The sequence below is a fragment of the Schistocerca piceifrons genome, chromosome 10 (assembly GCF_021461385.2).
Source record: "Schistocerca piceifrons isolate TAMUIC-IGC-003096 chromosome 10, iqSchPice1.1, whole genome shotgun sequence".
Classification (NCBI taxonomy): Eukaryota; Metazoa; Arthropoda; class Insecta; order Orthoptera; family Acrididae; genus Schistocerca; species Schistocerca piceifrons.
The window spans coordinates 89,140,650-89,159,662 of NC_060147.1; the positions used below are offsets into that span (position 1 = coordinate 89,140,650).

Below are 19,013 nucleotides of genomic sequence, written 5' to 3' on the forward strand. Positions count from 1 at the left end.
TTTGTGAACTTTGTTTTTTTTTTTTTGTTCTAATAAAGCCCCAAGTCATTCCAAGCAAGTGTGTCAATTTTTACCTCTCTATCTACATTATTCCGTGGTTTATTTTTTGATCGCCCGGTAAAATACCGGTGTCGGTCGTAGCCGACCGCTTTTTCCCATCACTAGCTCGGGCAGTCGGCGTTCTCGTCCGAGCTCGGCCGCCGCCGTGCTCCGTCGGCTTCTGTCGCCGTACTTCGTCGGTTTCCGGCTGGGCTCGGCGCGCGAGCGTTGCCCGTGCCGCGCCGCGCGGCAGCTGTCTGGCCGCGGCCAGTGCGCCTGCGACCGCCGGGCGCGATGCACGCGGCGGCGCTGTGGGCGCGGCGCCTGGCGCCGACCGCCGGCGAGACGCTGCGCGCCTGGCTGCTGTCCGCGCTCGTCGTGCACGGCGCCGTCGCCGGCAACCCGGACGCCAAACGCCTCTACGACGACCTGCTCAGCTCCTACAACAAGCTCGTGCGGCCCGTCGTCAACACGTCCGACGTGCTGCGCGTCTGCATCAAGCTCAAGCTGTCGCAGCTCATCGACGTGGTGAGTCCTCCTCCTCCTCCATCCGCTACCCTCTCCCGTATCTCGGCCATTCGCACCTTTTCGCGGCTGGGATTCACAGTCGCAGAGAAAATTTAGGACATCACGATCGCCTTCCACTGTAAATCTTTTCACCGTACTGTAAAATCCACTACATCGGTACGGGCATTGCAACGCACAAGTTGTGCAAATGTGCTATTTATTTAATTCAAAATACGATATGTTTCTGGTACACATGAAGATGACCCCTACATCAGGTTCTTAAAATTATTGTGCAGTCAGTCATAGTAAAAATTTAGCAGCCAACGAACGTACATTGTCAGAAATATGACTCTCTTATATGTATTGTGCAGGGTATTTTCTTCTTCTGCTTCCGCTCTTTAAGGCTTACGCACTTGTGCCCGTTCCGCCACCTAAATCTGGGTCTCCCTATATCTGTTCTGCCGGCCAGACGTCGGGTACTATGTATTATTTTTTTCAGTCTTTTCAGCAATATCATAAATACCTATTTCATTTCAAATATTTTCATTTCTTATACGATCTTCTCAGTAACACATCCCACTTTCCTAAGAAATCTCATTTCTGCTGCTTCCAGTTTGTTTTATCACGTCTTTTTTGGATTCATATCTCATTTCCATATAGCAATATAAGTGAAGCGATGGTCTTATAAAATTGTAGTTTTTCTTCCTTCCGTATTTCATTGTGGACTGTTTTATCATTCTGCATAATCACTGATATGTTAATTTTATTTTATATGTCCTTGCTATGTAGTAGCTTACGTCGCATCCTAAAAATTTTAAGTGGGAACCTGCTCAAGTGGTGCATTATTTATTATCATCCTTGAGCGTATGGGGTATTTCTTATGAGGAGATAAGATTTTAGTTTCAACATATAGCATTAGTAATTCCTGGTCATGCTTACCAGTCTGTCGCAACACTGTTTTTTGATCGTCAGTCAGTCAGCTAGTAAACATAATTACGTGAGTGTTAAGAGATACCAGTAATTATTTACGTTATACCACACCATGCCATACCGTCGACGGAAAAAGGTTCATACAAGAGAAGCAAATAACTTTTCGAAATGTGGTGCTACATAATGATGCTAAAGATTAGATGGGTAGATCGAGTAACTAACAATGGTGTGCTGAATCGAATCCGGGAAGAAAAGAAATTTCTGAGAAGAAGAGATAAGAGACAGCCTGAGGCGTGGAGGAATAGTCAGTTTCGTAATGGAGGGAGGCGTAGGAGGATAAAGATCCCAGAGGGACACAATGGGATGAACACAGAAAGCAGATTCCGGTGGATATCGGTTTCAGTACTCACATGCATTCAAGAAATTTTGGACATGACAGAGTAGCACGGAGTGCTGCATCAAACCCCTCTTGGGACTGAACACCACAACAACACCATCATACCATTATACATTTGACAGCGTTTGTTTCGTGATTTCTTATTTTTTACCATACTAGTGATATAAACTTTGTAATGGGATCAGTTTTCCCGAAACATGTTTTTTTTTAATTAAATCACTCATTCGGACATCTGGTGCGTCAGATCCTTGGTACAGATATGTTGTACAATGTCTTCACAACAGAAAAAAATGCACTACAGTGATCGCGCAGGTGTGGCTGTTACCAAGTGGAGTATTGAGAAAGCTATGCTTCAGCACATATTAAAACTTTAAAAGTAGGTAACCTGTATGTACCTCACCAGCATGTCCATAGCGTAATTATTTAACTGGAAAACTGCGTCGATATAAAGCAAGGAAGAGATTATGTACTTTATAAAAATTACGCTCACCGTTATCGTTGTCCTCTTTTTCTGCATTTAACTCTTGAGCAGCTACGCACGTTCAGAGTATCAATGGCATTTAAGGCTGTTAGCGCTGAGGATATGATAAAATGTTATACTCTTCTTTGATAAGAAAACCTGTCCGTTATCTTCATTATGTTGATGGTCGCCGCTTTGATCACAGACTAACGTTGCTACATCATATAGCGACTTTGAATCTCACCTCTGGCATGGACGCCGACATTGAATTTTCTGTTTCTGTATGCGCCCTGTACAGATAAAGAAACAAATAATAAAACGCACACATCCGTGTTCTGGATGCATGGTAATGCATACTCTAAATACGCTGCAGCCCAGACTACGGAAACACTTTTCACACTGTGGTGGAGTGCGCCCTGCTATAACACTCCCACAGTGTTTACCTCTGGAACAGCTCGTACGTAAGAATTTGTTTATTATATATTTCAGGTTCAGGTCACACAAATCGCGTCGTTGCCGACTTCTATTCATTACCAAGTCATGGTCCTGTGATCTGAATACATTACATCGTAGCTCGTCAACTGAAATTGTCAAATCAACGCGTCGAGAGCAATGTTCTATCGGTATACTGTGAGTTATTATGCCTACATTCGTATACCACTACGACAGTAGTATTTCTTAAACAATTACATATTTAAATAACAGACGTACAACTTGCGACTTAGTTTTTGAAAGTGGCACATCGCCGTGATCAGCTTATCGTGTGAATTAAAAGACTGTCACCGTAATAGAGCAAAAATGGAATTTTCTGTTAGTAAATTTGTGGCTAACACTCCCGGTATGAAAAAACTTATCGTTTACAATTTTTTTCACAAGATGGTAACTGTGTGATTGTCACAGCGAAAGAGTTACGTACATCTCCTCCTACCGCATTTCCATGCATATTTTGTACCTACAAAATTAGTGTTTATAATGTGCACCAAAATACTCGTTGTAGCTTTTCCTGTTGTTTAAATAGCTGAATTTACTTTGGAGTTTTATTTATAACTGAAAGTGCGTTACACGAAGTGCGAACGTAGGCCATGAGCTACGCTACATATCGGTCAGTGACCATAACATTGATTTAGTGTTAACATTCATTGGCTCCGTCCAGTCAACCAAAATTTCACTTTCCAATCTCGCTTAGATATCTGAGTATGCTATAGATAAGTGTCAGAAGAACCAATATTTTTAAAGAAGTTGGGGAGAGGGGAGGGGGGTGGCGGCGACAGCACTATCACACTATAATCTAGTCAGCTCCCTTAGACTTAGAAATTTCTACAGTACGTCCGCAGGGAGTGCTATTCCAGCGAGATACGCAGGAATATTTGTGTACGTTCTAGAAAGTTAAAGAGTCGGAATATCGGAATTGAAGCTTTATAGACGGGTCGTAAGTATCAACTGCATGGTTCAGCAGTTAAGAGGACGGCTCGCAAGCAGGAATAATTCTGGTTCGAATCCCAGTCCTCCACAAAGTTTGGATCTGTCACGAAGATCCACAGCCCAGACTATTTAATATGTTGGATCTGAATATCACGTGTTGAACCGAACTAACTTTGATTCCTGTACGTCACTTTGTCTAGAAACGAAAACAGCTACATAATTGCAAATGTGAAAATACTACATCGGCAAACAGTGTTTTCAAAACGCAGCATCTTGCATCTGCAAAGTTATATGCCATGTGTTGTGCTGATTCAGAAATGTCGATAAAATAAATTTCTCCTCGTGTTGTACAACGAGTACGGAAGCAAACAGATTTGGTGGGTTGTGTACAGTTATAGCAGGAATGGAATTTTTTTATTACACTTGCTATTTTAAGGAAACGCATTTTATGCCACTTTATCAGTGAGCTTTGGGAAAAATGGAATTGAGAATAGCCGGCCAGGGTGGCCGAGCGGTTCTAGACGCTACAGTCTGGAACCGCGCGACCGCTACGGTCGCAGGTTCGAATCTTGCCTTGGGCATGGATGTTTGTGATGTCCTTAGGTTAGTTAGGTTTAAGTAGTTCTAGGTTCTAGGGGTCTGGTGACCTCAGAAGTTAAGTCCCATAGTGCTCAGAGCCATTTGAACCATTTGAAAAGAGAATACTGGTAGAAGCGTTTGGTATGTGGTGCTAATGAAGGATGTTGAAAACTGGGTGGACTGATTAGGAATTATATACTTATATGGAAATGGTGTCCGTTCTTTCGGACATGTCCGCGGGAGGCGTGCGCGAGATAGTCCCTGCAGTCGCACTATTCTCTGTGCCCTTGCTGGCTCAGATGGATGGAGCGTCTGCCATGTAAGCTCGAGATCCCGGGTTCGAGTCGCTGTCGGGGCACACATTTTCAACTGTCCCCGTTGGTATATATCAACGCCAGTCAGCCGCTGAAGGTATTAATATAATTCTAATTTCGATTAGGAATTAAGTGACTCTACATAGATTCGGCGAAGAAAGTAACATATGGAAAAGACTGGCAAGAAGAAGAGAGAGGATTATAGGAGATGTGTTAAGGCATCAGGGTATAACTATCGTGATAATAAAGGGAGCTGTGGATGGTAAAAACTTGAGAGGAAAACACAGATTGGACTAAATCCAGCAAATATACTGATGAGCCAGAACATAGTGAACACCTGCTTAATAGCTTGTCTGTCCGTCTTTGGAACGACGTAGATGAATGATACTGTGTGTCAGGGATCCGGCAGTTTATTGGTAGGGTTATGGAGGTATGTGGCATTAGCTGTCTACTCACACGTCATCTAACTCGCGTAAATAACAGACCGCTGATTTGCGTACGCGGTGATGGCGCCAGATCCCGACCCAGATGTGTTCCCCAGGATTAACATCGGGCGAATTTGGTCGCCGAGGCTTCAACTTGAGTTCACTGTAATGCTCTTCAAACCCCTGTAGCACGGTTCTGGCTCAAAGGCACGGACAGTTATACTGCTGAAAAATAAGACAGTATGAAAGAATGCAGGTGTCTCGCACGTCAGTGTGTCTTCGATTACTACCATAGGCCCTATTCAAGTGCAGGGGAATGTCTATCTTTCTTTTGATATCGCCTTTATCCCGCATTGTGCCCAGGGTCGGCAGGGTTGAGTACGGAATTGGCATGGTTAATGTTAAGGGGTGGCCAGATGCCCTTCCTGCCGCCACCCCATACCCCCGGGGACGGAAGTAGTGTACCCCAGCTGTCTGCGTCTAGCGTAAATCGTGAAATAGTGTGAACGTGCGTCAAATGTCTGTGAGTCGTGTAACTGAGGTGGGACGTGGGGACCAGCCCAGTATTCACCTAGTAGGATGTGGAAAACCGCCTAAAAACCACATCCAGGCTGGCCGGCACATCGGCCGTCGCCGTTAATCCGCCGGGCGGAATCGATCCGGGCCCGGCGCGCCTACCAGAGTCCAGGAAGCAGCGCCTTAGCGCTCTCGGGTACTGGTTTTTTTTATCTCATTTTGTTCTACATTGTTCGTTTAATTTGTTCATGGCGGACGTCCGATGACATCCGTTCAGGTTGTTCGTTGATACGTTCACTCAGGTTTTTTATTACAGAGGGTAACTAAACCCTCTGACCGAACACACTGAGCTACCATGCAGGCTATATGGCGTCATACTGCCCCCACCAGCCTGCATCTATGGCGCGCTGTACGTTCCGAGTCGCCGTTCACCTCCCTGATGGAGTTTGTGGAGACTACCATTGACGTAATGTAGCAAAAATGTGACTCACCCGAAAAACAGACAAGTCTCAAAATGGTTCAAATGGCTCTGAGCACTATGGGACTCAACATCTGAGGTCATCAGTCCCCTCAGACACGTTTCAATTGGGGTACTGTCGAATCCCGATGGTCCCGTGACGATATCGTTGGATCAACATGTGAAAACACAGAGGTGGTCTGCTGCGGAGCTCCATGTTCGACAAGGTACGGTGAACGGTCTGTTTCGAAACACATGTGCTCGCACCAGCATTGTCCTATATCGGCAGAGATGTCACGAATCGCCATCTGTCCTACTTTACCGATCAGAAGAGCCTCCGAACACCACGTTTTGTGAAGAGTCGTGGACGTCCAACCATTTACCGCCTACTGATAGTTTCACTGTCCTATTTCCTTCCGTAGATGCTCACGACAGTAGCACGTGAACATTCGAAAAGCTTAGCTTTTTTCCCAGATACTCATTCACACACCCTGCGTAATAATAGTCTTACCTTTTTCAAAGTCGCTTGGCTCATTGGATTTCCCACATTTGCTGCCCATATCTTCGCTAGGGTGGCCCCCGTCCGTGTCTGCTCCGCTTACATACACTACTGGCCATTAAAATTGATACACCAAGAGGAAATGCAGATGATAAACGGGTATTCATTGGATAAGTATATTATACTAGAACTGTCATGTGATAACATTTTCACGCAGTTTGGGTGCATAGATCCTGAGAAATCAGTACCAAGATCAACCACCTCTGGCCGAAATAACGTCCGTGATACGCCTGGGCATTGAGTCAAACAGAGCTTGGATGGCGTGTACAGCTACAGCTGCCCTTGCAGCTTCAACACGACACCACAGTTCATCAAGAGTAGAGACTGGCGTATTGTGACGAGCCTGTTGTTCGGCCACCATTGACCAGACGTTTTCAATTGGTGAGAGATGAGGAGAATGTGCTGGCCAGGGCAGCTGTCGAACATTTTCTGCATCCAGAAAGGCCGGTACAGGACCTGCAACATGCAGTCGTGCATTATCCTGCTGAAATGTAGGGTTTCGCAGGGATCGAATGAAGGGTAGAGCCACGGGTCGTAACACATCAGAAATGTAACGTCCACTGTTCAAAATGCCGTCAGTTCGAACAAGAGGTGATCGAGACGTGTAACCAATGGCACCCCATGCAATCACGCCGGGTGGTACGCCAGTATGGCGATAACGAATACACGCTTCCAATGTGCGTTCACCGCGATGACGCAAAACACGGATCCGACCATCACGAAGCTGTAAACAAAACCTGGATTTATCCGAAAAAACGACGTTTTGCCATTCGCGCACACAGGTTCGTTATCGAGTACTCCTGTCTGTGATGCAGGGTCAAGGGTAACCGCAGCCATGGTCTCCGAGCCGATAGTCCATGCTGCTGCATACGTCGTCGAACTGTTCGTGCAGATGGTTGTTGTCTGGAAACGTCCCCATCTGTTGACTCAGGGATCGAGACGTGGCTGCACGATCCGTTACAGCCATGCGGATAAGATGCCTGTCATCTCGACTTCTAATGATACGAGGCCGTTGGTATCCATCACGGCGTTCCGTATTACCCTTCTGAACCCACCGATTCCATATTCTGCTAACAGTCATTGGATCTCTTTATCTACGCGAGCAGCAATGTCGCGATACGATAAACCGCAATCGCGGTAGGCTACAATCCGACCTTTACCAAAGTCTGAAACGTGATGGTACGCATTTGTTCTCGTTACAGGAGGCATCACAACAACGTTTCACCAGGCAACGCGGGTCAACTGCTGTTTGTGTATGAGAAATCAGTTGGAAACTTTCCTCATGTCAGCACGTTGTGTGAATGCTCTGAAAAGCCAATCATTTGTATATCACAACATCTTCTTCCTGTCGGTTAAATTTCGCGTCTGTAGCACGTCATCTTCGTGGTGTAGCAATTTTAATGGCCATTAGTGTAAATTGCCATCGTCTAGGAAAGATTTGGTGGCTGTATCGCTCTGAAAAGGGACACATGAGTTCTTTCGCGCAAATTTCCAAGTAAAATGATTAATTGTACACCGGTGTTTCAAGAAATTGTTACCTTTTGTACTTCTAAATTTGGCAAAAACGTTTGAGTAAATTGGAAGTGTAAGAACCCTTTTATCTTGGCACAGTTAAAAATTCTATTATTAAGCAAAATCTCGTACGCGATCATGTACTTCATCGTCCATTGTCGGCTTCAATAACAGTCCTTCACGGTAAATGATAACAGCCAAACAGCAGCAGGATAAAGATTTATTGAAATCTTTGACCACGGTTTCGGTATATCTAAATATACCTTCATCAGAAGTAAAATACACCTGAACAGGAAGACACCTTAATTAGCAAAAACTTAGCATCGGAACTGAGAAAGAAGAAACACTATAGCTTAAGAAACTGTAAAATTACCAGAGTATTACAAGCATAAAATCTTTTAGTCATTTACTAAAATCACATCCTGCAGTTGAGATACATAAAACAATCGTGCCAAAGGCGTCGTCAGTAGTTAAAACATCATCTCCATCTGTACAGCATGTTTATGAAGAGATGGTCGATGCGAACACGGCATACTGTCAGTACGTAGCCTGTGAACTAGCGTGAAGAGGGTGTGAAAGCACTAGGGCAGACAGTTTCGCCGAGAGAGGGCACTTGTGGTATGCGCCAGACACTCGCGCACATCAAAACGCAGGGATACCTACACATGCGCATCATAATTATTAAATGCTGTGCTAATTCAAACCTTCTGTCTTAATAAAGAAAACACATCAGAACCATTTAAAAACATCTACGTAAAATAGAAAATATGAAACCAATTTACCTGTGTCCTAGTGTGAAGCAAATGGAGCTTGCGCTACGGAACACATCTAACACGACAGGGCACTAGTGTTATGCGCGAGAATCTCGCGTAACTTAAAAGGTAAAATACATACTAGCGAAAGCAGCGAAAATGTTAAAGTAAAACGAAACCATCTGTCGTTGTGAATAAAAACATAAGTCATTTAAGCACACATACACATCGAAAGCCACAAACAGCAAACATCAAAAATACGTAAAATCCCAACAAGAAAGAAAAAGCGCATCTCACCAGCATCAACAGGCAAGAAAACTAACTTCTAGTTAAACAGACTATATTACATTAGAGCAAGGAGGGGTCTGAAACAATTTAAAAAATTTTTGTTTCTAAGCTGCACCTGTTCATTAAGAATGAAACCATCTTTGAGACATGCTTGAAAATCTCTAATTCTTCGAGCAGGTCCAGTTTGTAACCCTTACTCGCCTCGTGAAGCAACTCTACGTCATCCAGTTTACGTGGCGTATGCTGTAAGAGCCATAGATGTTAAGCAAACGTGGAATTATATACGTTTTCCCCATTTTTACCTAGCATGTGTTCCTTATACCTTGCTTTAATAGGTCTACCTGTCTGTCCACACCCTCTTCACGCTAGTTTACAGGGGAACTACTAATGCTATGCTGTGTTCACATCCACCCTCTGTCCATAATTATGTTGTACAAATGGAGATGATGTTTTAACTACTGACGACGCCTTTGGCACAATTGTTTTATGTATCTCAACTGCAGGATGTGATTTTAGTACGTGACTAAAAGTTTTTGTGCTTGTAATACTCTGGTAATTTTACAGTTTCTTAAGCTATAGTGTTTTTTCTTTCTCAGTTCCTGTGCTAAGTTTTTGCTGATTAAAGTGTCTTCCTATTCAGGTTCAAATGGCTCTGAGCACTATGGGACTCAACTTCTGAGGTCATCAGTCCCCTAGAACTTAGAACTACTTAAACCTAACTAATCTAAGGACATCACATACATCCATGCCCGAAGCAGGATTCGAACCTGCAACCGTAGCGGTCGCGCGGTTCCAGACTGTAGCGCCTAGAACCGCTCGGCCACTCCGGCCGGCTCCTGTTCAGGTGCATTTACTTCTGATGAAAGTAAATTTAGATATACCGAAACCGTGGTCAAGGATTTTAATAAGTCTTTATTCTGCAACTGTTTGGATGTTATCATTTACCGTGAAGAATTTCAACAGTTCCTGTTTCAGCCATGTTTAAAATCTTGAAATAAGTCTTCCTTGTACGTGACAGCGTCCTCATACTGTGGAACTGACTAACATTAGCCTCATTGTGGCAGCTAGCTTACCTCAGAGTGCGGACAGATTTATTTACTAAGTTATGTATCCTTGTATTTATTAAACATCCTCTTTGAGGGGGATTTTTCGATGGTAGAATCGATTCGGCCTAATAACCTGCATGACAAAAAAGGAGAAAAAAGGTTTTACTGACTCCGCACTTGAAGTTGTTACGTTCCAGCAATGCGGAGTTAACTATTATCATCGCCCATCACAGTTTACCGGAAAAGCATTTTACCAGAAAAATGTGACGCGTCCTCTTTCTCATTACCAGGCGCTGTACAAAGTAGCCAACATTTGTACGCCTGTCATATACGCGTGTGTATTGTCCATTTTATTGCGGGAATCTTCATGTATGTGTTACAAAAAAGGACAAAATCTCAAATTTTAATGAAAATATAAACGCGAACAAGCTAAATTGTATTTTGTATATCTGAAGAAAAAATATTTCATCAATTATCTAATATATGTACCTGATTTTTGCACGAGAAGAATAAATTAAGAGTTTCCTAAGTAGACCTAACATTCAACACGATTTCAGTTTAAAAGATTTCCTTCATATTACGACTCGCAAAATTTTTTTCAGTAATGAAAGACGGCTTCACTAAAATGCAGAGGGTAGAGGCAGGCGTCATTAATTCCTAAAATAAGTCTCGAGTGGCAATAAAAATCAACACATTCAAATCCGGCCGCGGTGGCCGAGCGGTTCTAGGCGCTTCAGTCCGGAACTGCGCGGCTGCTACCGTCGCAGGTTCTAATCCTGCCTCGAGCATGTATGTGTGTGATGTCCTTAGGTTAGTTAGGTTTAAGTAATTCTAAGTTCTAGGTGGCTGATGACCTCAGCAGTTAAGTCCCATTGTGCTCAGAGCCATTTGAACCATTTTTGAGTGGTTAAAGTGTAAAAAGGATACCATATACGACGCTGATGCGACCTGTTCTTGAGTACTGCTCGAGTATTTGGGATCCGTACCTGGTCGGATTCAAGGAAGAAATCGAAGCAATTCACAAGCGGGTTGCTATATTTCTTACCGGTAGATTAGAACAACACGTGTTACGGAGATGCTTCGGGAATGCAAATGGGAATCCCTAGAAGGAAGGAGTAGTTGTTTTCGAGAAACACAATTGAAAAAATTTAGAGAATCGTTGTTTGAAAGTGACTGCTGAATTATTTCACTGTGGCCAACATACATTGCGCGCAAGGACCACGAAGATAAGATACGTTAAATTACGGTTCATACCGAGGCATATAGACAGATGCTTTTTCCACGCCCTCTTTACGAGTGGAGCAGGACACAAAATGAGTAGTAGTGGTACAGGGTACCCTCCGCCACGCACCGTTCGGTGGTTTTCGGAGTATCGATGTTGATGTAGATATAGAATTTCCTGTTGTTTACTATATAGTCCCCCAGCCTTAAAATTAAAGGTAATTCCTCCTTCTGGAATCAGTTGTCTCTTTATGCTAAAGTGAAATTTATGCTTCTCCACAAATATAAAGAATTTCAATATTCTGTTTAAATTAAATTTTTTTATACATCGTGCCTACGGAGTATCGCCTCAGTTGTGCGTCTGGATTAGTGATTTCGTGTCAGAAAGGTCACAGGTCGTAGTAATATACGGAAAGTCATCGAGTGAAACAGAAGTAATATCCAGCGTTCCCCAAGGAAGTGTTATAGAGCCTCTATTGTTCCCGATCTATATTGACGACAAAAAAATGGCTCTGAGCACTATGGTACTCAACATCTATGGTAATCAGTCCCCTAGAACTTAGAACTACTTAAACCTAACCAACCTAAGGACATCACACACATCCATGCCCGAGGCAGAGAAAATCACTGACCCCGCCGAGAATCGAACCCGGGAACCCGGGCGCGGGAAGCGAGAACGCTACCGCACGACCACGAGCTGCGGACTGTATTGACCACATAGCAGACAATCTGAGTAGCCGTCTTAGATTGTTTACAGATGATGCTGTCATTTAGCATCTTGTAAAGTCATCAGATGATCAAAACGACTTGTAAAATGATTTCGATAAGATGTCTGTATGGTGCGGAGAGTGGAAATTGACCCTGAATAAACAAAAGTGTGAAGTTATTCACATGAGTACTAAAAGAAATCAGCTAAATTTCGATTACGCGATAAGTCACACAAATTTGAAGGCTGTAAATTCAGCTAAATAGTTAGCGATTACAATTACAAATAACCTAAATTGGAACGATCACACAGATAATATTGTGGATACAACAAACCAAAGTCTACGTTTCGTTGGCAGAACACTTAGAAGGTGCAGCAGGTCTAGTAAAGAGACTGCTTACAATATGCTTGTCTGCCTATTCTGGAGTACTGCTGTGCGATGTCGGATCCGCATCAGGTGGGACCGACTGGGCAGCTCGTTTTGTATTATCGTGAAATAGGGGAGATAGTGCCACAGACATGATATGTGAATTGGAGTGGCAGTCATTAAAACAAAGGCGTTTTTCGTTGCGACGGGATCTTCTCATGAAATTTCAATCACCAATTTTCTCCTCCGATCGCGAAAACATTCTGTTGGCACCCACCTACACAGGGAGAAATGATCATTACGATAAAATAAGAGAAATCAGGGCTCGCACAGAAAAATTAAGTGCTCGTTTTTCCCGCGTGCCGTTCGAGAGTGGAACGGTACAGAGACAGGTGGTTCATTGAACCCTCTGCCAGGCACTTAATTGTGAATAGCAGAGTAATCACTTAGATGTAGAAACTGAAGCTCTTCTTGTTAAAGAAAAAAAATATTCTCTTTCATCGTGTTTTTTATCTTTTCTTACTGCAACCCCCCCCCCCCCCCTATGCTGCTTTCATTGCGTAAATTTCACTTAAATTACAAGTAACATAACGTGTAAAGGCTTTAGTCTGAAATGCAAAGTAAAAAGGAGAGGAAATTCTATGCACTGGTCTTAATATGTCAGATGCAGGGAAACCATGCTCTTGCGTATTTTGTAAGATCGTTTCGATAATTCCGTTTTTCTCCATTGAAGCACAAAGTCTGAGCGAGGTAACACAGTGATAAGTCAGTGTGCTATTTGGCGCGGCAATGGTTCATATCCATGTATAGGCAACCAGATTTAGATTTTCCTAATTGACTCTAAATCGTTTAAGAAAAATGCTGGGATGCCTCCTGCAAAGGATATCTGATCCACAAGTGCACAAACCTTACTCGAGGAAATGAAAGATCATCAAGAACGCAGTTACTAGTAGAGTACTGACTTAGATGGACAAGAAAGAGGAAAGGAAACGGCCGTAGCATTCTCAGGGGACCATCCCGGTATTCGACTAAACCATTTCACAGAATACAAGGAAATTTCAGTCTACATGGCCAGAAATGGTTTTGACACAGAATAGTTGTCCAGTGTAATAATCGATCCTTTTGATCCCTTTTATTAAGATCAGATTTGGTTTCAGGGAAATGTAGGAACACGCGAGTCAACACTTACCCGACGACTTATCGTAGAAGATAGATTGAAAACGTGGACTAAAATATGTAACACAAATACAACAGCAGAGGAATTGGTAGCTTTGAGAGATGAAATGGTGATCGCTGTATATGAACAACTACTTGAAAAGACATTTCTTTAACGAGCTTGTGAAAGACAGGGGAGAATACAGGCGTCTAAAAAATAAGACTGACAGAAGACGGAAAATGGTAACGCAAGATACTATAGAAGCATTCCTCCCTCTGGGAGAGATAGATGTCGCATAGAGAAAAATTAAAGATGCCTTTGGAGAAACAAAAACAGCTGTATGAATCTGAAGAGCTCAGATGGTAAGACAGCGTTAAGCAAAGAAGGGAAAGATGAAAGGTGGCAGGAAAGTATATGAGGGTTGTACAAGGAAAACAAACTAAATGGACAGTGTTAGAGAAAGTGAAGTGGATGAAGATGAGATGGACAGAGCTCTATTGTCAGAATTTGACACAGTAGTGAAACACCCAGGTGGAAACAAAGCCCCTGTATTATACGATATTTACACAGATTATTGACATCTTCAGGAAAGCCAGCCATGACAGTACAATTCTACATCTACATACATACCCCGCAGTCCACCATACGGTGCGTGGCGGAGGGCACCTCGTACCACAACTAGCACCTTCTCTCCCTGTTCCGCTCCCAAACAGAACGAGGGAAAAATGACTGCCTATACGCCTCAGTGCGACCCCTAATCTCTCCTTGTGGTCTTTCCACGAAATGTAAGTTGGCGGCAGTAAAATTGTACTGCAGTCAGCCTCAAATGCTGTTTCTCTAAATTTCCTCAGTAGCGATTCACGAAAAGAACGCCTCCTTTCCTCTAGAGACTCCCACCCGAGTTTCTGAAGCATTTCCGTAACATTCGCGTGATGATCAAACCTACCAGTAACAAATCTAGCAGCCCGCCTCTGAATTGCTTCTATGTCCTCCCTCAGTCCGACCTGATAGGGGTCCCAAACGCTTGAGCAGTACTCAAGAATAGGTCGTACTCTAGTTGGTGTGCAAGATAACTGAGACAGGTGGGATACCCGAAGGAGTAAATAACAGTGCAATAATTCCATTTCAAAAGAAATTTGTGCTGATAGTTCTGAATATTGTGCGTACTATCAGTTAAATGAGTCACAGTTGTGAAATGCCGACGAGAATTATGTACAGATGGACGATAAAACTGATAGAGATCGACCTCGTGGGAGATCAGATATGGTTTTGGAGAAATTTAGGAACATGTGAGGCAATATTTAATCTGGGACATGTCTTAGATTAAAGGCGGGTGAACGTACGTACGTTCGCAATATCTGTAGATTCGGAGAAAGCTCTTGTCAATGATGACTGGATTACACTCACAGAAATTCTGACAGTAGCAGGGATAAAATACATGCAATGAAAGGTTATGTGCAACTTCTACAGTAACCAGACTGCAGTTGTAACGGGCATGAAAGGAAAACAGTTGTTGAGAAATGGGGTGGGACTAGATTGTAGCTTATTCCTGATGTTATTCAGTGCAAACACTCAGAAAGCTGTAGATCAAACCAAGCAAATAATATACAGGACATACCCTAAAAGCTTTATAATCAGTTTTAAAGAGTTCCTTCCACATTTATGCATCTCAGTCACCGCTTCACCTAGCCCACACTGGAATGCGCCATCAGGAAACTCCTTAAGGCGGCACGTCGTCGATGCCTCTTTTACGCTCTCCAGTGATCCATCACGGTGCGCCTTCAAGGTACTCTGTATCCTCAGAAACAAAAAAGTCCAATGATACCAAATTAGGGTGTACGGTTGTTGCGGCAACTTTGCCGCGCCGTTCCTACCGGGAAGCTTTTGCACACTGACGGTGGTGCAGCATGGTGCATAATCATGATAAAAAAAACTCCAGGTTTTTGCGACGTCTTCTGACACATTTTACTTGATTTTGCAATCAGGTGAGGACTTGAGTGTAAAACTTTTTACTGTTTGTTCTTGAAGCAGAAATTGATTGTGAATCACACCTTTGGAGTCAAAAAAGGCAATGAGCATTGTCTTAACTTTGGATTACCTCATGTCTATCTTCTTTGGGTGGGGTGAATTTTGCATGTGGCACTTGTCGCTTTGTCGTTTTGATTTGGGATAGTACTCGAAGATTCATGACTCGTCGCCTGTCATTGTTTTCTCCAAAAAGTTTCTGTCAATTTCGCGGCGTTCCAACAACTCTCGACACTTCAGCACTTTTGGGACTAACTTTGCGCTCACGTTGCTGGGCCTTAATTAGTCTTTCAAAAATGGTTCAAATGGCTCTGAGCACTACGGGACTTAACATCTGAGGTCATCAGTCCGGTAGAACGTAGAACTACTTTAGCCTAACTAACGTAAGGACATCATACACATCCAGGCCCGAGGCAGGATTCGAACCTGCGACCGTAGCAGCAGCGCAGTTCAGGACTGAAGCGCCTAGAACCGCTCGGCCACAACGGCCGACAATTCGTCTTTCAAAACGCAGTAAACATTCCATACCTGCATATTGCAATTGCGGTGACGGACGCTCAGGCTTCATTGTCATCATTTTCTTGGTCACCAGAATACACTACACCCAGAATGCGATCCTCACTCTGTCACTGTCTGGCAAATGAATCACGTCAAAGTAGTTAGCCATGGCCTCTCACTATCATGCCTGCCGGAAACCGCATCAATATAGCTCTTCTGGTTAGATCCAGGATTTCATTCTCAATATTTTTTGGACGAACTTGCCACTAAAATTGCTACGCCACGAAGATGACGTGCTACAGACACGAAACTTAACTGAAAGGGAGAAGATGCTGTGATACGCAAATGATAAGGTTTTCAAAGCATTCACACAAGGTTGGCGCCGGTGGCGACACCTACAACGTGCTGACATGAGGAAAGTTTCCAACCGATTTCTCATACGTAAATAGCAGTTGACCGGCGTTGCCTGGTGAAACGTTGTGGTAATGCCTCATGTAAGGAAGAGAAATGCGTACCATCACGTTTCCGTCTTTGATAAAGGTACGATTGTAGCATATCGCGATTGCGATTTATCGTATCGCGACATTGCTGCTCGCGTTGGTCGAGATCCAATGACTGTTAGAAGCATATGGAATCGGTGTGTTCAGAAGGGTAATACGGAAAGCCGTGCTGGATCCCAACGGCTTCGCATCACTAGCAGTCGAGATGACAGGCATCTTATCCACATGGCTGTAACGGATCGTGCAGCCACGTCTCGATCCCTGAGTCAACAGATGGGGACGTTTGCAAGACAACAACCATCTGCACGAACAGTTCGACGACGTTTGCAGCAGCACGGACTATCAGCTCGGAGACCACGGCTGCGGTTACCCTTGACGCTACATCACAGACAGGATCGCCTGCGATGGTGCACTCAACGACGAACCTGGCTGCACGAATGGCAAAACGTCATTTCTTCGGATGAATCCAGGTTCTGTTTACATCATCATGATGGTCACATCCGTGTATGGCGACATCGCGGTGAACGCATATTGGAAGCGTGTATTCGTCATCGCCATACTGGCGTATCACCCGGCGTGATGGTATGGGGTGGCACTGGTTACACGTCTCGGTCACCTCTAGTTCGCATTGACGGCACTCTGAACAGTGGACGTTACATTTAAGGTGTGTTACGACCCGTGGCTCTACCCTTCATTCGATCCCTGCGAAACCCTACATTTCAGCAGGATAATGCACGACCGCATGTTGCAGGTCCTGTACGGGCCTTTCTGGATACGGAAAATGTTCGGCTGCTGTACTGGGCAGCACATTCTCCACATCTCTCACCAATTGAAAACGTCTGGTCAGTGGTGGCCGAGAAACTTGAAAAGTCCCCTTAGAAAAATCTTACATTTGATTTTCAAACAGCTGAGCAGAACTAAATGTACTCAGACATTTCGCTCTTTACCTGTTCTTATCAACACTAAACTGACACACCATATTTTTAGCGCAACGCAATCTGACTTTCAGTAATCCCTACAATAGAATGGCCCTGACTAACATTAACCTATACCTTTCACAAAATCACTTACCTCACAAAAATCTTCGTTACTCGAAGTACTGCATTACAGCGAGCGCCACTACTGCCAGCTAAATAAGATTAAAACTACTGAAGGCACTAACTACTGATAGGCATAGTTAGCAAATGAAAGATTTTGATAGAGAACAAACACTGTATTTACCTTAATAGTGTTCAACAGTCATTATATATATATATGATATATATATTAGTTCATGACATCCAGTCTCACAAATTTACTATCTGATGGAGACACGTCCAGATCATCCGCTCTCAAAACTCCATCTCTCTCCCCACATCCACCACTGCTGGCGGCTCACCTCCAACTGCGCAACGCTACGAGCTGTTAACATCCAGCTGCCCAACAGTACAATAGCCAACAACAACAATGCAAACCAGCCACAGACTGCACACAGCACAGCCAGTGCTTTTCATACAGAGCGTTACGTGGCGTTACCTACATAAAATCTAAAAACTGACTCGTCACAATACGCCAGTCACTACCCTTGATGAACTGTGGTATCGTGTTGAAGCTACATGGGCAGCTGTACCTGTACACGCCATCCAAGTTCTGTTGGACTCAATGCCCAGGCGTGACAAGGTCGTTATTGCGGCCAGAGATGGTTGTTGTGGGTACTAATTTCTCAGGATCTATGCACCCAAACTGCGTGAAAATGTAATCACATGTCAGTTCTTGTATAATTTAGTTGTTCAATGAATACCCGTTTATCATCTGCATTTCTTCTTGGTGTAGCAATTTTAATGGCCAGTAGTGTAGTTGTCGCGATATAACCGACTGATAGGAGTCTTATTCACAGTGCAGTACTTTAATACGTGTCTGACGTCAGCGTGCAGTAGCCGCTCACAGACGGCAGGTAGAAAACTAGAGGTGGAGGGTGTATGAACTGTGTCTGGGGACACGTGAAACAGTGTAGTCACTGTCGTAATGCGGAGAGCGATTTATCTGACGTCCGAAATGGCATGATCATGGGCTTTCGGGCCAAGCCAGGAAGCATTTCCCAAACGGCTGTGTTTGTGAACTGTGGTAATAGTATACCGTGTAAGGCGATATGACGCTATCCAATACAGCGCCCAGGCAGCTGGGTTGCCCTACGGACCATAGATTACAGGGATGTGTCTGGGCGAATAGACGTGCAACTTTGTGTTATTACGTGTCGCAGTTAAAATTCAATTTTCGCACGCATTCGAATTCGCCGTTGCGTTAGCAGAGTGCACGAAGAGTCCAACGAGAAGTAGATGGAATTTTTGAAGAGTATCA

The 19,013-nt window shown here is 43.8% G+C and overlaps 1 protein-coding gene across 1 annotated transcript in view; it reads left to right on the plus strand.

The window, feature by feature from the left end:
- Positions 1-459: 459 nt before the first annotated feature.
- Positions 460-19,013, plus strand: part of LOC124718881 (acetylcholine receptor subunit alpha-like) — a 638,987-nt gene continuing 620,433 nt past the window's right edge. The window contains 1 exon segment of the mRNA XM_047244518.1: positions 460-567. The gene's annotated coding sequence lies outside the window, so the exon portion shown is untranslated.